Raw genomic sequence first — 17,174 nt, 5'->3', positions numbered from 1 at the left:
TGAATTAACAAAACTTGGGGGGGGGGGAGAATATTCAGAGAGAAATGATAAAATTCAATGAAATCTTCTCGGAAGATGATCTGTCTCACTGCTGAATTAAGAGCCAACATTTCAGAGATCTCCTCCGCCTCCATCACCAACACGAATCAGATGGTAAGCTGAGGGTTATTCTTCTATCCTGAAGATGAAAACGACATGTTCCTCAGAAACGTCGGTTGAAATATCAACTGACTACAGGGCGTTATATTGCAAAAGACAGAACTCATAATAATCGTAGTAGGTATTGCTGTGAGATCCTCAAACCTCAAAATATAATATGAGACCGTCCTGTATAATTTACAAGAAAGTTAATAATACGCCCTACAATCGGTTCACATTTACAGTGAGTGTAAAGCAGAGGCCTTCTTCTGTACATACTTACACGGGAAGAAATTACTTTTGTTCTAATCAACGCGTACACTCTGCCTGACATTTTCCTTGCGCGATTCTAGGGGATCAGTTCATATTGGTGGTAGTTATTATTACTACTTTATAATGATTATCTTCAGTATCATATAATTGTCTCTGTCTAAAATGCATCTATTCTGCGTGTCTTCCTTTTACTCTGAGACCTTATGCGTATAACACATAAGGCGCTATCTGCCCGCCACTATTCGTCGCTAATCTACCTCAACGTAAAAAGAGGTAAGTAAAGTACGTAAAGGTATCCCTGAAACAGGACGTGGAGGCCTATAGGGTTGTGAGATGTTGAGGTTCCCACATTTTCTAGACAATTGGCTCATAGATGGCTGCAAGGTGGTCAGCCCTACGCACCAGCCGACCTTTACCCCCAAAAATATTCCAAAATTATTCCTGATACTCATTTCTGTTAGAGGCTGAGTCGACCCCAGGGCCATAGTGCGGCTGGAAGGATTAGGTCAATTGAAAAAAATTCAATGACCTCATCGGGACTTGAACCCTCAACTTTCCGGCTTGTAGCATAGTGCCTCAACCAACTACGCTACCGCGTGCCCTCAAAAAGAGGTAAAGTAAAAAAAAAAGTAAAGTTATCCCTGTATAGGCCGTGAAGGCCCATATGTTTGTGAGACGTTGAGGGTCCCACACTATCTAGACCAGTGGCTCAACCTTTGTCAGACCGCGGCCCGGTAATTTTTTTCGACAAGAAGAGAACCCGGTATAATTGTCGTTAGGGCCCGGTACTGGGCCGCGGCCCAGCGGTTGAGAAACACTGATCTAGACAATCGGCTCAAAGATGCCGGTAACGTTGTCATCCTTACGCGCCGGCCGCGCTTTACTCCGCAGGAAAATTATTTTTAATTAATTCCTGGTACTCATTTCTGTTAGAGGCTTAGTAAACCCCAGGGTCTAGTGCGGCTGGAAGGATTAGGTCAACTGAAAAAATCCAATGACCTCATTACACTTAGTATTTATAAACCTTATCTACATGCTTCGACAGGACTGAACATAACAGAAATCTCTCCGTAATAAGAACAAAAATTTAATCATAAATAATAACAAGTCAGGGATATTCCTTAGATTTCACTAACTTCCATGTGCCACTTGAGATGGTAAAATGTCTGTTACTATTTTGTTAAAGAATGTTATTAAAGATCATGTAGAACATTAATGTAATATACATATGAACTACTAGAATTGCATAAGAGTTTATGTTAGTTGTGTGACTTTAACTTTCTTTTGCGTAAGAACAATGCCAGATTGTTATAACAAGTACGTAAGTAAGCTTACTCCAACATCAAAATGAAAGGAATAATACTTCTTTTCGTCACCGCGAATGTATATATATATTCACAAAACTCCCAAAACGAATAAGAAATTAATAAATTCGGTATATTTTAATTTAAGAAAATACAGACAAAAATGAGTGCATTACGCAGTCTGAGGTAAGGCCACAAGACTATCACTGAAGCCACAGAGCTTGAGCCTGAAGATGCCTCTTCACTCGATGTGGTGTACGTGAGAACTCGATTCTTTACCACAGCAGTTTGAGAAGTTGTGAAAGAGAAGAGTTTAATATGAAATTTGAGATGAAATTTATAATTTACTCACACGGAACCCGAGAATAATTTATGTAAATTGATTTTCTTAAAGTCATGCGAATATTCATTGTTAAATGATGCAAGTTAATTCTTTAAAACGAACAGGTTATAGTAGAGGGGGCGCTCTAGACTTATATGTGGGAAATTCTCATTTCGAATCACGACTGGTACATTTGTTATTCTAAGTGGGGTTTGTCATAGTTTCCTTGAATTCCTCAAGGAAAATGCCCGGACAGTACCACTGTTAGGNATGTGCGCCTATAATGTTGAATACGTTAGATGATACGTATAAACATAATTTTAGATATTATTTCTCCCGCAAAAATGAAGTAATTTCCTGAAGAAAGCAGTCTTCTGGGATTTGGCACCGTGTATATGTGGTGTTAATCGACTTTTCGAAGATACGTATACGTTCCTCCGAAACGTCGATTAACACCACATATACACGGTGCCAAATCCCAGAAGACTGCTTTCTTCAGGAAATTACTTCATTTTTGCGGGAGAAATAATATCTAAAATTATGTTTATACGTATCATCTAACGTATTCAACATTATAGGCGCACATGTAACAAACACTACATGACTTATTAACCCATATCTCAAATGTACCAATTCCCCTTTCGAGACCCTTTCTGCTTCTTGGACGTCCGTCTCTTACTTAAAATTCAGATGACAAAATTATAGGTGCCATTTTCGTGGAGCAGTATAGGAAGACCAAACCACTGTAAATCAACCGAACTTGGTACTTTCAATCCCTACCATTTCAACAACATGGCTGCCTTGCCAATTTCTGAATTGAGAATAGCAAGACAATAATGCAGAGGCTTCTTGGGGCTTTGAGTTCATTTGTCTTGGATGATTGTGCTATATCGCAGAATGTCTGAGGAAATATTAAACGGATATAATCACTATTGAGTATAACATACACCTGAATAACTTAAGAATAACATTTAATTGGTATTTCATTTTATAATTCCTGTAGTTTACTTATTTCGTACATTCAATTTTAATATTATACTCCTAATTGTGTAGAGATCTTCCTAGAAGATCGGTTTCTTCAGACTTTCCCACCTAAGCTCTGTATGCATTTCTCCTCTCTCTCTCTCTCTCCCTCTCCCTCTCATGCGTGATATTTGACCCACTGTCCCCTCCGCCTTTGTTCACCATAAAAATTTCACTGCAAATTTTGAAATTCCCATCATGCTATTTTCTCAAATTTCTGTTACTTCTTCCACCCCTACGTCCAAATATTCCCCCTCCCCAGAGCCCTGTTCTCACATACCCTCAGTCTATTTTATTCATGAGACTTGAGAGTCCAACTTCACGCCCATACAAAACAACGGAAAAGCTTCAATTTTATATTTTAATTTTAATGCTTTTTAGGTAGCAAAGGGGAAGGCAAACCATTCTTGACGGAACAGCAGCAATCATTCCAGACTGCTTCTGCTACGAAATATGACTCACTATATCTCACAAGCATAAGAGAGGTGCATGTGAGTAGTCGGTGCTTTTAGTGCATGCTGAGTGATGTACTTCCGTCTTATGTTTAATACTTCCTTTAATATAAAGACGACTACAACGATACAAGTGTACGTAAGTCTTAAATGACACAGGCTTTGCTGGGGTGTTGTCAGATGTCAGACTTAGCTGTTAAATATCGTAAACCTTCGGCCAGTTGACAGAAGAGAGCTCTGCTTTTCCAGCTACTTTGTTGCAGAGTGGCAGATATGAGCACCACATAAACTCCTACTCTGATACCTTAGTATAACGGATGGAATACTTCTCAGGCCCGCACTATGAGCTGTGAACTGTAGCCTTTGGTCATGTTTAGCCTATTTGTGACTGGTAAAAGGGTAAAGTAGCCGGTCACGGTAGCCGAGCGGTCTAAGGCATGCACTGTCTTCGTTCGCTCCGAAGCCGGGATCGTGGGTTCGAATCCCACTCAGAGCATGGATGTTTGTGTGCGTTTTTCTGTGTGTGCGTACAGGTAGAGGCCTTGCGACGAGCTGATCATCCGCCCAAGGAGTCCTACCATATGTCTAAGATGTAGAAAAACCGACGTGAACGGAGAAGTTCATGGAGGTAGGCCTAGGCCCACTGGGGCTGTAGTGCCAAGGACAAAAAAAAAAGGTAAAGTTTTCCCTATGCTTACCTAATTAAGCAATACGTCATGAAGGCATGTGGGAGAGTGGATGTATAGATCCACATTTCCTTGACCTTGGCACTACCTGGATATCAGCGGTCAGCTTTACGCCTCGGCAGCTTCACCCCTGGGGAAAGAACCCCCGGTACCCATTGCACATGAGTTTGGGTGGACCCTAGTTTCGGTATGGAGGATTTGGAAAAGAGAAAATTCTTGACCCTACCGGGACTCGAACACCGACAACTCAGGCGTCCAGCCCGTATGCAGTCGCTATACCGACTACACTACCCCAGCTCCTATTTGTGATTGGTACTAATGTAATAAATTTATCTGTAAGATTTATATATATATCTAGAAGTCCGAACGTGCACAGTTGAGGGATTTTGATTTCCGCAACTTGCACCGGAGTCCTCGGATGGAAGTGTCGACCAGGAGATCGGAATTTCTGAATAAATTGTTGATTCAGGCGAATACTGGAAAAGTCCCTTGAAATAATATAATACAGGGTTAGTATAAAAGAAATAGATACTTGGAACTTTTTATAGAAACCGAAATATTGTCGATATAGCCAAAATACTTACATGGGTTTTCAGTATATGTCTTTGAGATTGTGAGACCAAGTTACAAATGTTCTATGCGTGAGCCTTTTGTCACACGGCAGATATCAATGCGATAATCCAATTCGTTCCAAACACACCGGAGCATGTCCACGTCAACACACGTAACAGTTGTGATGCGTTGCTTTAGAGCGTTTACACTTACAGGAAGTGGAGGGACACAAACACTCTCTTTGATACATCCCCACAAGAAATAATCAGTGGGAGTCAGATCGGAATTCTTGGTGGCCAGCTTGTCAGTGCCATGCTCTGGTCTGTTGAGCGCTGTTCAGAACGAACTGGGTTATTGCATTGATATCTGCCGTGTGACAAAATTCTGATACATAGAACATTTGTAACTTAGTCATACAAACTTAAAGATATATACTAAATTCCATGTAAATATTTTGTCTATATCAATAATACTTTGGTTGCTATAAAACCTTGAAAGCGTCTATTTCTTTTATACTAAACCTGTATTATTATACAACCGTTTTGTAATAACACTATATATAATACGCAACAGGATTCAAACAATGAAGATGACCTTGAAATAAGCCATGGCTATTTCTCACATAGCTCCGATTTCGATACTAGCAAATTACCCTAGCATTCGGAACTACATAACTCGCGTATTTGAAACGCGGTTATTAAATAATCCAATGCAGTTACAAAGGAATTTTTAATGAAGGGTCAACTGATTATCTATGCTCTGTGGAAAGAAGTAATTGAAGCTTCATTATATATTGTTACTGAAACAAAAGGATCTATGAATAAACAAATTATTTCAATGTAATAATGAGTTGCTTCATTTTTTATATTAACTCTCAATTTAAATAATATTTTCCCTGAATGTGAAGAAAATATAACAAAACTCTTCACGGGAAAAGATTCGGTAAAAACTGAACAGAAGAACAAATATGCATTACTTGCATGTTTTGTATTATTTCTGTATTATGTTACGAAGAGTTGCGTTTGAATTCTTACGTAAGATATTTCACCTTACCCAGCATATTTCCTTCATGCAAGTTTATAATTGGTTATGAACTTGTATAAAGGCAAATGAAATACAATTAATTTAAAAGAGAACGATCTCCCATTTGAAATCTTAAATTGCATATAACTTATTAATTTACCTTAATGAGATCTTTGCTCTTTGTACGAAACGAACCCTTGTCATCGGATATTTATACATGCAGAAGAACGTGTAACTGATGTAACTCTTTCAACCATAATATTTTAACTATTCGTTCCATCTGAAATTTTTTGAAGAGCTTTCATTGTAGCAAAACAAGTTAACGTTTCTAGCCATCTTTCACCGACAAGTACGTCAAGGCAGATTTCCTAACCTTCTGTTTCTGATGATACTTTTCGAAGGAACACAAGTCTGTGTATTAGTCTGTATTCAGAACATAGAGAAATAAGAAGAAAGCAGTGTTCTGGGATGTGGCACCGTGTAGATGTGGTGTTAACCGGTACAAGCAGACACCAGTCTTCTTTTACCGGTTCTCACGGTCTCTTCGTTAGCGGATTTTCTTATTTTTCCTTCTACCCTGAAGATGGAGGCGATACGTTCCTCCGAAACGTCGGTTAACACCACATCTACACTGTGCCACATCCCAGAAGACTGCTTTCTTCAGTCACCGCTGTGAAAACCTCAAATCTTACATAGTGAAATAAGCTATGTAATATTTACATACATTTTCTTACATGGGGTTTCTATTTCGCAAGCTACGACGCATGTGTTCCCCTTCTACTGCAATAACGGCACGCACAGTTTCGACATAGGTGCGTCACAGCATAATTTATCTCAGCTCCTGCGTTTACGAAATTATATGTATTCATATGTTATTCATTATGTTATTCATATGGGTGTCTAGTTCTCTAATTACGTATATAAAAATGTTCCAGCTTGTTATATAGTTTCTCTATTTTTGTTACTGTTTCGTTGCTTTCTTTTTACATTATGGAATGGTGTACTTCCTTCATTTATAAATACATACAAATCAACTGCAACTTAATACGGAAATAAAAAGATAAATATAAGCCCTGTCAGATATAGCACTGAATTCGTATGAAGATATTATCAAATTTGCAGTCAAGTTTCCGTACAATCAGTAGCAAAATACACTATACTCGTATAGCGCGGTACGTATGTCGTTGATAGCCCATAGACAGTGCTAGAATTACGTTCGTACGACCGACAGCTTTTCAGGACGGTTCATGCTGTCTCATGTATAATAAAGGGACATGCTTAGCTTTAATATCGACAAAAAATGGAATTGAAGAAGAAGTATGTTGAAAATGTAATTGCTAAATTAAATACATATCTTATAGATAATATTTTTGTAATAAAATACCTTTACAAGCGTCTCTTTGGCTTGATGAAAATTTTAAGTCAGTTTGTCAGTCTACATAGATCTCACGGACCTAGTGACAAATGTAGGGGCTGCTGAAGTGTAGCTGACTGTTGTTCAATGAATTTAGATTAACGTATTGTGTATAGTGTAATCCTAACATTCATTTTTATTTGATTATATTTCAATACTAAATAAATTGTTTGTTTTTTTTTTATTTTCAAAGATCTGAATGAAGATTGCACTCTTCTGAGACATGTCGCCTCTTCTATCCTAAATATGACAGCAGCGCTTTCTTTAGAAACACTGAATCGTATTCCAGAGGCCAGAACTATATACATTTCAGTCCAAATTAATTGTCGCCGTGCTATGTCACACAAGCTGGAAACGTTTTCACAGTATTGACACGTAAATTAACGGAACAATCCACAAGACCACAGAACAAAAATAGACAACTCTGACGTCAGGTACTGCCGAATATAGTATGAAAAATGTCATTTCCTGCTATAAAACGCAGTGAAAGTGTGTTTTTATACGTTCTCACTTTCATGCAAAACTTTTCCCTTCCTTTACAATATAGTCAAAAGAAACGTATCACCATTTGAGTTTTATGAACCAAGACACTTTTAACTCACCCTCAGTCCCGAATCCGAGTAAGACAAGAGGGATCAGCATCCACAGGTGGCGCCAGGAGTTTTCCATTGTCAAGTAGAACACTGCGGTGATGCAGCCAGCCGTGATACACAAGAAAGAGACAAGATATTTTACTCTCTTCCTTCTTAAACTCTCTGTTCCTCTTCTTCACAATGCGATCTTTACGCTTCCTGTTTCTCTAAACTTGAAACTACTTTCTTTTAACTTATCGCTGTTATAATTCCAAACTTCTGTCGAGTGTACCGAAATGTTTCTTCAACTGGAATGTAAGTACCTGAAACACACACTCGCAGTATTTAGTCAACGTAAATAGCATTAGATATAAATCAAACCCTGAAGGTCACATTTCACCTTACAGTTTAGTTCGTACCGGGAAGGCTGCAATTTACGCAACGCTTAGGAAGGTGAGAGCGCGGAAGTAAGACGCGGCACGCGACGCGACGTGACACTTGCCCCGCGAACAGACGGTAGGAGTCAGACCCACACCAACACAGTACAGCGCGGCCGGCTAAACCTGAAGAGTCCCCGACAGCGGCAAGCACTTTACAGTGGAATCGAGGGATCTTCGTGTTCTCTCCTCCACTCCCCACTCCTAAACATCCCCTCCCTCCACCACCGCCCATCGAATATTTAGGCGCATGCGTCAAGATTTAGAGCAGCAGCATCCCACTCTGCACCCCAGAGGGGACAGATTCTCGGCCCTTGTTATATCTGTCTTTGTTTGTATCTTCTTATACAGTATTCTCCACTCTATATTTTCCTGTTCACGTTCTCCTTCTCACTGTGTCCACCTCAGTCTTTCCTTTATCTTATTTTCGCAGACACTACACTACTTCGTATGTCCAATACGTCTGCTGACATCCTGTGTCCAATGCTAAAGCAATTTTAAGCGTATACAAAATTCACGCTCTTCCTCCCGCGCCGGTGTGAAGCTCTGTTTTATGCTTTCTCCTTGCCTTGACAACGAATAGTTTCCTGCATGAAAGCGACGCCGCTGAACGAGCTGAAATTCAAAATATGTAACTTCCGAATATAAATTTACAGCTTTTACTGTACGTTCACGTTATCAGGTTTATTTTATCTTATTTTATTTTTTGAACCAGTGTTATGATCTGCCTCAGTCTGTATAGCAACAGGCTACGGATTGGACACCCGAAAATTCGGTGTTCGATATCCAGTGTCACAGACTGGCTAAAGGGTCACGCAGCCTCATGTAGAATGGGTATTGAGGCTTTCTTCCAGGAGCTAAAGCAGCACGGGCGTGAAGCTGACCACTTCCATCTAGGGACAAGATTAACAATAAAGGAGCTGAATATCTCCTCCACTGTACGCCTCCATGGCATGGTGCTTAATTAATTAAGCATAGTGAAAACTTTACACTTTCAAAGTTTTCCTTTCTCTTTCTTTCTTTCTTTCTTTCTTTCTTTCTTCCTAGCTGTCTCTCCTATTTCACGACCTGGACCCTCGAAGCTGTTCCAGCTCATGCTGTATCTGCGACTCTTTCATAGGCGGTAAGACACTTAAGGTGAGGGCCACCCCATTGCTTTGCCCCTACCATCAAATCAAACAGCAAACAGAACACTTTATGGGGACAGGTTCAGGTTGCGCCATGACCAAAATTCTAGAAACATACTTGACCCAAATATGGTGCCGATGCCTTACCGAAACCTAATGACACTAGTCTTTGGATAAATATTAATTTCGTGACGCTGTATGCATTTCTGAGACTATTTTCACCCTGTGTAGGATTTCACGTTCTCTCAGCGGTGGTTCTGAAGAGGTTATCTTTAGCAATATAGCTCCGTGCAGTCCGTTGAATGTTGACTGAGGTTTCGGAGGAACGGGCCACCTCCATCTTCAAGGTCGGAAAATAAGCCAAGTAATACACCAGTGTGAAGCAGGTAGCAAGTTTGCTGCTGGCTGCTGCATTTCGGTCGGTCAGGTAAATTGCTGCTGGTCCTCGCCAGTACAGTAACTTTTCGTTCCGAGTCCAGTGGGACTCATGTCCATATTTTTCTCTCTCACGTCTCTGGGAGTCGTGCAACTATTTTTTTTCCTTGGCACTACAGCCCAAGTGGGCTTAGGCCTACCTCCATGAACTCCTCCGTTCACTTCGGTTTTTCTCGATCTTGCACATTCGGTAGGACTCCTTGGGCGGGTAATCAGCCCGTCGCAAGGCCTCTACCTGTACACAAACACAGAAAAACGCACACACACAAACTAAACATCCATGCCCTGAGTGGGATTCGAACCCGTGATCCCGGTTTTCAAGCGAGCGAAGACAGTACATGCCTTAGACCGCTCGGCTACCGTGACCGGCCGTGCAACTATTACTCGGTTGAATTTCAGAGGACTACAAGGCGTTCTATCAAAGAAGATAGGACTCTTTGTTTTTACCTTGTTAGTTATATTCTCCAAGATATTAAGACGACAATTAATTTCGGGAGCGCTTGCTACAGTTCAGTTATGAATTCTAGTCTTCATGTCTGATATAAAGATAAGAATATATAAAGGCACTATTTTGTGTCTTTCTGTACAAAAGTGAAGCGCGGTCTACCGCACTGAGGGAGTATTGAGTCTATTTTACGCTGGGGCACTTAGGATATTATTCGGATTTAAGAGAAAATAATAGGAAAATAATAGGAGACTTAAAAATATTATTTCGTAATTAGGACTTTCATAACGTGTACTCTTTACCAAATATTTTTATCTCCTCATGCTCCCACTTCGGAGCATAAAGTTGATTTCTCAGTTTCATGATCATTTTACAGACGGTAGGACTCCTTGGACGGGTGATCAGCTCGTCGCAAGGCCTCTACCGAAATACAGGACAACACAAACACAGAATGAACGCATACACACACGAAACATCCATGCCTCATGTGTGATTCGAACTCACGATCCCGGCTTCCGAGCGAGCGAAAAGAGTTCATGCCCTAGACCGCTCGGCTACCGTGACCCGCAAAATATTATTAGATTCATCAAATGAAGAAGGTAGAGATGGGTTCTTTGCATAGCACGCATGATCGAAATGACAATATACGCGACACTGTAACGCGGAGCTGAACGAAAGTGCACGCAATGAGTGACTTAGACAGAGGCGAATATCTCATTGATGTAGGATGTAAGTGTGATTTAATTAAGCTAGCCAAATGGGGTTCAGCCCATAAAGCTCATGCCCAATACATATCGAGTTCCAATATTTTACTCCACATTAAACTTCTATCTTGCACTTTAACTGCACTTTCATTATGCCTTCCATTTCAAAGCACATTGACCACTTTAGTTTCGGTGTGATGGCAATGTAATTCGTGGGAAGGACCATGTTGTCTTATAACCTAATAATGAAAAATAGTGGTAGAACCCCGTACAGGGTCAAAGATCACCCGATTGTTCTACATAACTCTAAACGCAGCAAAAATATTAGAACAGATTGATTGAAAACTGGGTGTGAAAAATCTCCTTTGTTAAATTAATTGTTTAGGTTTGAAACTGACAGATTTATTCTTGAAAACAATCATTAAAATAAAAAAGATAAATATAGAGAGGAAATCATGGTGAACACATGCAACAACGCAGTGCTAAGAAAACAAAAGTTCAGACTGTTTCCCTTCCTCCACTAAAGAAATTTACCCCAGCTGTTCAAGAAACAAAAGTTACCATTCACATCACCAGACAGCTCTTGTCCGTTCATAAATGAGGAAAACTACAATGTAATATGTATAAAACTGAGTCGGAAATAGACCATAACAAGTAGTAGTCGGAATTATCTGTAGTTTCAAGATTATTGAGTGGAAACTAATTTAGAATTATCTCTACTGGATAGAAACTCTTTAACGTAGAACTGGAAAATATAACTTGAAGTTAAAGTTACTGCCTTCTGGGATGTTGCGCCTTGAGCTTCGGTAAATATGAGACAAACTGTACGACATCACATCCCATAAGAAATCATGTTCGTAGACACCGTTGTAAGAACCTGACGATCCAGAAAAGGAACATATAACGGAAAATTTTCTCCCTGAGCCTAAAACTCCCGACAGGGGCAAGAGATTTTTCTCTCCTCCGTAACGTCTAGACCGGCTCTGGGCCCCATCCAGCTTCCTGCACAATGGTGGGCTATTTCCTCTTAAAATATAGCGGCAGGATCATGATGCTAGCCACCCACTTTTATCAAGTGCCGAAGTAAGAATTGTGGGGCTGTACCTACACTTCCCTAGAAGTCTTCTTAGTCTGGTGTATAATTAATTAAGCCGACGGATAATTTTATAACTTTTTTCTCTCTATATAAATTTATTCAGTATTTTCATTCCTGGAAATTTCCTGAGAAGCAACATTCTTCTCGGAGACGAGGCGTAATTGGACCCGGGCGATTTGAAAAGATGCCTAGAATACTTCAGCGCACTACTGTGAAACGTAAAAGAGGAAGACAGAAAGACATAAAAGAAGACAGAAGGAACTCTGAACATGTGTATTGCTTAGAAACAGTGTGGTATAATAATACGTAGAGAAGAGAAAAGTATATAGACAAAAATGAATAAGAAAATAATTAAAATTTTTCAACGATATTTTAATTTTGACTCTCATTATATCTGCATAACAGATCGTGTTTGTATGTAGATATGTTTATATACATACAGTACGTTTCGAACGGAATCACGCCTGGAACGGAGACATGATTACTTCCTTTGCAACGGATTTATATGTAAACAGGTTTTCCTGTGAGTTTCTAAAATTTACCGGCCAGTATAATTATCTTGGACACTGCTGCTGCTTTCTGAGAGTAACATACTTCAAACAGTGATTATGTTATAGGATTCTGACGATGGTGTATAACACACCGAGGGACCCAACAGAACAGGTGTTTTCCCTCACCTGAGGACGGAAACAAATCCAGTTTCCGAAACGTCGTGTTTTTCTTAGTTTTCTTAAAACCAGGACGATGGATAAAGTCCGAAAGCCCAATATCTCTGTGTTTTTTTTTATCCAAATGGGAGAAAAGTCCAAACTGTCCAGTGTTTGAGGCTAGCTCTTTCTAAGGGACCCAACAGAATAGGTGTTTTTCCCTCACTTGAGGACGGAAACAGATCCAGTTTCCGAAACTTCGCGTTTTTTTAGTTATCTTAAAACCAGGACGATGGATAAAGTCCGAAAACCCAATCTCTGTGAGTGATTATGCTGATTACGTGAAGTCTGCTTTGAGGTATGCTGTACGTGTGCATCCACAGCTGAGATGTGGCTGTTCAGTTAGCGCACTTTCTCAAATTATAAATCCAGTTTTTGCTGGAATTTTGTGTCGTACCCTGCTCACCGAGGCCAGCCTCTTTAAGATTCGCTTAGGGAAAGGGATCATACTCGTATTTCCGCTCCGTTTTACATATTTGATTCACTATTCTGTGGACATTCAGCTAATGGATATGTACGATTTACAAGCCTTAATGGACATACCTTGAATTTGGTCTATTCAAGTAAATAATTATTGCGTTTCTTTCTTTATTTTTTCTAGGAGATGGACTTCACATTACGGAAATCAACACTTCTGCAGATTGGCTGTCACTCGTTGGGTAAGTTCGTAATTTACGTTACAAGGAATTTACGGATATATAGATCATAATTCCACCTAAATTAATGAAACATTAACTGTATGCAAGGAGTATGCAACGAAATTTTGTTAAGTTGATCATTCATAGAAACTGCATATACTGGGCTCCCTTATTATAAATTTTCAATTCCTTTACCGTCTCCACAACCTTTCGTTCACAAAACAATTTTAATACCGCTCATCTCAGTATAAATTCTAAAATTGACCTCCTCTATCAAAGTTTCCATACCAACACTGTGTAGGTGTTATTGTTTACTCCAGCCGAAACTCATGTTGAGACCATTGTAACTGACCTTGCGTGTTGAACCCCGCACAGTATTTGCGGTACTTCTATGTGAACATAGATACTGAGCCAAATCGGAAAGTGATGTCGTTTCCTGTGCAGACTGTTAGGAACAGCCAGATAAAATTGTCCCGTAACAGTACAGTATTAATCTAGTGTCACACATCTATAAGGATCACGTTGTATTTCCGAGGGTTATATCTTCGCACAGACGATCCTAATCGCTGCGCGGTCTAATTCATAAACTGTTTTCCCCAGTTCAAACACTGGGTTCGGGGGTTCAAATCCCACCTGAGCATGGATGTCTGTGTGCGTTTATTCTGAGTTTTGGCTGTTCTGAATGCAGGTAGCGGCCTTGCGACGGTCTGATACCCTGTCCAAGGAGTCCTGTCGACTGTGTAAAAGAATAAGAAACTGAAAACGAGGCCAAGGCCCAAGGTAAAGCAGCAGAGTCATAGATATATAGATACCTTCATATAAGAAATTAACGTCTTAGTAGCACACGATGAACTCTTTTAGACCACAAGCACTGAAGGGCATACTTAGTGGTGATGATGAGTGCTTCTGGATTCCATTCTGGAGTGTGTGTTGGTCAGGTGCGCTTAAATAAAAACTTTGTGTCTAAAGCAGCTTATCTCCTGGGGTCTCAATATCTCACTCACAGAATGAGATTAAATTTAGGGAGATACCCTATGCGAATTTTGCCTACAATTTCGTAGTGTTTCAGTATTTGTCTATTTAATATTTTACTAATTAATCAGGTAATGACAAACAAAGAAACTGCCGTGACGTAAACCTTAATGCTGGAACGAATGTGGGTACAATCTTTGAAGATCTCTGAATATAATTATTGAGAATAACGAGATAAAATATATGTCCTTACTTTATTTACTGCAAAAGAAATGCAATATACCATTCCTTCATCATCATTACCAATCTCGTGGTTCAACCCTCACCAATCGGTTGCAGTTTTAGGGGCTGAATCAGCGTCAGTAAAAATCCTACGAAACGATTCATTGTTGGTCTCATAAGGGAAATAATAATGAATAGGCATTCCTTTATCACCATTAAACCCATTATAGCATCTCCATTTTCTCTTCATTTTAAATAGGTTTCGAGTTACTTTTCTACAAAAAGACTTAATTTTATGTTTTCCGTTTGATATACTCTGCTCCGTTCCATTTTTACTCCGTTCAAGCATGATTATTGAATGATACAACCTCCGTCCCAAGTGCAAACAATATATATTATATGTCTTTGGTCTTGCTCTCTTCCACACTACTTGTTTCGGCCTCTATCGGCCATCATCAGGTGTATACTCTTAACGTTGCTACTACACTGAACCCAGTCTAAAATTTAACATTTAAAAACACATTGTTATTTTCTTCGTATTATCAACATCTACCTCGTTGATATGTGTCTGGTATGTAGATTATATTGCACACGTCAAATTTGATTTTCCTCTAGTAGCACTATAAAACCTTTAGTTATGATTTTAAAATCCTTTAAAATTTCTCTAAATTTTAAATTTAAAATTTAAAATTGTTAGGGTTACTCGCCCTATGTCTAAAGTGCTGGAGCGGCTAGTTCCTGTTTCCACACTGTACAGGTGTTATTCAGTGTAGTCTTCCTGTGTGCGTGCCGCTGCTTGTCTTTACTACGTGTCAGGATGCTTAAGTATAATATGATTATTGAAGTTGCTCAAAATATTACCTATCCAGTGGTGAGATGTATTTAGCGACTTTCAAGCTCGGCGTTTTAGTAGCACTGAGCTTGCTTTTTTCTAACACAATTTTTCCTTTCTCTCCAGTATCTTCTCTTTTTGTGTCTGTTGTTTGGGTGTTAGTCAACAGTAACAGGCTTGCATAGTGCAAAAAGTGATTTATTCAGAATTATTGGGATTTTCGGCTTTGTCCATCATCCGGTATTCTAGAAACTAGAAAACACAACGCTTCGGAAACTGGATGTTTCAGTTCTCAGGTGAGGGGCTGAAGACGCCTACTCTGTTGAGACCCCTAGAAAGAGGTTAGCTCTTACTCAGGTACCCAACAGAGTAGGTGTTTTCCCTCACATCAACTTATGACGGAAACAGATCCAGTTTCCGTTTCATTTTCCGTTTCCAGTTTCAGTTTCTAATTTCTAGAATAGAGGACGATGGAAAAAGTCCCCAACCCCGGTAATTCTGAGTGTTATAAACCATTGTCAGAACCCTTTAGAATCTACGTATAAAGTAATTTATGGTCGTTGCTATACAGTGTGTCCAGGTTCTGTGAGGACTGTGTTCGTTAAAAATACAAGACGTGAATTATTTTCAAAATTTCACTCTTTTTATTCAAAATAGTCTCCTTCCGGATCGATTGAAAAGTTTTCGGAAACAGTCACTGTACTACTTTTGTGAAATCGAATTTACAACTGATTCCTTTTGGGTGTCCTGGATTGTGTCATGACGGTCTCCTTTCATCGCTAACTTAACTTTTGAGAACAACCAGAAATCTGCTGGAGCCAAATCGGGTGAATACGGAGGATGATCAAGGACTGTGATTCCTTTTCTGGCCAAAAATCGCGCAAGATCTTCGGTTTGGGGGGCGGGACATTGTCGTGGAAGAGCGACCAGGAAATTTGCTCTCGATATTCAGGTCGAATTCGAAGAATTCTCGCTCGCCCTAAAACGATTGAGGACTCCGAGATAACAATCAGAATTTACTGTTTGACCTTCTGGCAGAAATGACGTGTGAATGATTCGTTTGGAATCGAAGAAAACGGTTAGCAGTGTCTTTACTCGACCCTTCTGCATGCGCACTTTCTTTGGTTTCGGCTGGCTTCCTTGGGCTCAACCACGCTGCACTCTGCCGCTTTGTGAGAAGCTCATATTGAAAGAACTATATCTCGTCACCAGTAACAATCGATTTTGTAAATTTTGTATCACTTTGGGCCGACCGTAACATGACTTTGCAGCGTTCCCCTATGGCATGTTTTTCATTGCCTGACAGCACGTACGGTACAGACCGCGCACAGATCTTCCATTTGCCCAAATCCTCGGTCAAAATTTGATCCACAGTACTTTTTGGTATTCCCGAAAGCTCCTCGATGAGTCTTGCAGAACACATATGTCTGATGCAAGGATTTCGGTCACTTTTTTCACATTTTCTTCAGTGCGACTTGTTCTCGGCTTTGATGCACGTGAAGCGTCTTCAGTGTCCTCCTTGCCGTCACGAAATACAGCACACCATCGAAAAATATTCGAGCGACTCAAACAATCACTACCGTCAACACTTTTCATCATTTCGTACGCTTCTCCTTCTGTTTTGCCTAACTTCAAACAAAATTTGAAATTGGCTCTCTGTTCAACAGCTATTTTCCGACTAGCATCAGAACAGTACTGTTACAGTCAAGGTCAGAACACATGGTGCAGCAATGCTTGCACTTTGAAATTATAGACAGCCACAGCTGAAACTTCAAGAATCTTAACTCCACAACTCGTCAA

Source organism: Cryptotermes secundus, unplaced genomic scaffold, assembly GCF_002891405.2.
Source record: "Cryptotermes secundus unplaced genomic scaffold, Csec_1.0 scaffold1784, whole genome shotgun sequence".
NCBI lineage: Eukaryota > Metazoa > Arthropoda > Insecta > Blattodea > Kalotermitidae > Cryptotermes > Cryptotermes secundus.
This window is presented reverse-complemented; position numbering follows the sequence as displayed.